The sequence below is a fragment of the Protomyctophum parallelum genome (genome assembly GCF_964188405.1).
Source record: "Protomyctophum parallelum genome assembly, chromosome: 21".
Taxonomy (NCBI): domain Eukaryota; kingdom Metazoa; phylum Chordata; class Actinopteri; order Myctophiformes; family Myctophidae; genus Protomyctophum; species Protomyctophum parallelum.
In genome coordinates, this window is record NC_139713.1 from 136,075 (window position 1) to 138,563 (window position 2,489).

Genomic DNA, 2,489 nt, shown 5'->3' on the forward strand with positions numbered 1-2,489 from the left:
GAATGCAGAGAGACAGTGTAGCGTCTCAGTAAACTATAGGATCATAGAATGCAGAGAGACAGTAAACTATAGGATCATAGAATGCAGAGAGACAGTAAACTATAGGATCATAGAATGCAGAGAGACAGTAAACTATAGGATCATAGAATGCAGAGAGACAGTGTAGCGTCTCAGTAAACTATAGGATCATAGAATGCAGAGAGACAGTAAACTATAGGATCATAGAATGCAGAGAGACAGTGTAGCGTCTCAGTAAACTATAGGATCATAGAATGCAGAGAGACAGTAAACTATAGGATCATAGAATGCAGAGAGACAGTGAACTATAGGATCATAGAATGCAGAGAGACAGTAAACTATAGGATCATAGAATGCAGAGAGACAGTGTAGCGTCTCAGTAAACTATAGGATCATAAAATGCAGAGAGACAGTGTAGCGTCTCAGTAAACTATAGGATCATAGAATGCAGAGAGACAGTGTAGCGTCTCAGTAAACTATAGGATCATAGAATGCAGAGAGACAGTAAACTATAGGATCATAGAATGCAGAGAGACAGTGTAGCGTCTCAGTAAACTATAGGATCATCGAATGCAGAGAGACAGTGTAGCGTCTCAGTAAACTATAGGATCATAGAATGCAGAGAGACAGTGTAGCGTCTCAGTAAACTATAGGATCATAGAATGCAGAGAGACAGTAAACTATAGGATCATAGAATGCAGAGAGACAGTAAACTATAGGATCATAGAATGCAGAGAGACAGTGTAGCGTCTCAGTAAACTATAGGATCATAGAATGCAGAGAGACAGTGTAGCGTCTCAGTAAACTATATGATCATAGAATGCAGAGAGACAGTAAACTATAGGATCATAGAATGCAGAGAGACAGTAAACTATAGGATCATAGAATGCAGAGAGACAGTAAACTATAGGATCATAGAATGCAGAGAGACAGTAAACTATAGGATCATAGAATGCAGAGAGACAGTAAACTATAGGATCATAGAATGCAGAGAGACAGTAAACTATAGCCTCATATAATGCAGAGAGACAGTGTAGCGTCTCAGTAAACTATAGGATCATAGAATGCAGAGAGACAGGGTAGTGTCTCAGTAAACTATAGGATCATAGAATGCAGAGAGACAGTGTAGTGTCTCAGTAAACTATAGGATCATAGAATGCAGAGAGACAGTGTAGTGTCTCAGTAAACTATAGGATCATAGAATGCAGAGACAGTAAACTAAAGGATCATAGAATGCAGAGAGACAGTGTAGTGTCTCAGTAAACTATAGGATCATAGAATGCAGAGAGACAGTGTAGCGTCTCAGTAAACTATAGGATCATAGAATGCAGAGAGACAGTGTAGTGTCTCAGTAAACTATAGGATCATAGAATGCAGAGAGACAGTGTAGCGTCTCAGTAAACTATAGGATCATAGAATGCAGAGAGACAGTAAACTATAGGATCATAGAATGCAGAGAGACAGTAAACTATAGGATCATAGAATGCAGAGAGACAGTAAACTATAGGATCATAGAATGCAGAGAGACAGTAAACTATAGCTGCATAGAATGCAGAGAGACAGTGTAGCGTCTCAGTAAACTATAGGGTCATAGAATGCAGAGAGACAGTGTAGCGTCTCAGTAAACTATAGGATCATAGAATGCAGAGAGACAGTGTAGCGTCTCAGTAAACTATAGGATCATAGAATGCAGAGAGACAGTAAACTATAGGATCATAGAATGCAGAGAGACAGTAAACTATAGGATCATAGAATGCAGAGAGACAGTAAACTATATGATCATAGAATGCAGAGAGACAGTAAACTATAGGATCATAGAATGCAGAGAGACAGTAAACTATAGGATCATAGAATGCAGAGAGACAGTGTAGCGTCTCAGTAAACTATAGGATCATAGAATGCAGAGAGACAGTGTAGTGTCTCAGTAAACTATAGGATCATAGAATGCAGAGAGACAGTGTAGTGTCTCAGTAAACTATAGGATCATAGAATGCAGAGAGACAGTGTAGTGTCTCAGTAAACTATAGGATCATAGAATGCAGAGACAGTAAACTAAAGGATCATAGAATGCAGAGAGACAGTGTAGTGTCTCAGTAAACTATAGGATCATAGAATGCAGAGAGACAGTGTAGCGTCTAAGTAAACTATAGGATCATAGAATGCAGAGAGACAGTGTAGTGTCTCAGTAAACTATAGGATCATAGAATGCAGAGAGACAGTGTAGCGTCTCAGTAAACTATAGGATCATAGAATGCAGAGAGACAGTGTAGCGTCTCAGTAAACTATAGGATCATAAAATGCAGAGAGACAGTGTAGCGTCTCAGTAAACTATAGGATCATAGAATGCAGAGAGACAGTAAACTATAGGATCATAGAATGCAGAGAGACAGTGTAGCGTCTCAGTAAACTATAGGATCATAGAATGCAGAGAGACAGTAAACTATAGGATCATAGAATGCAGAGAGACAGTG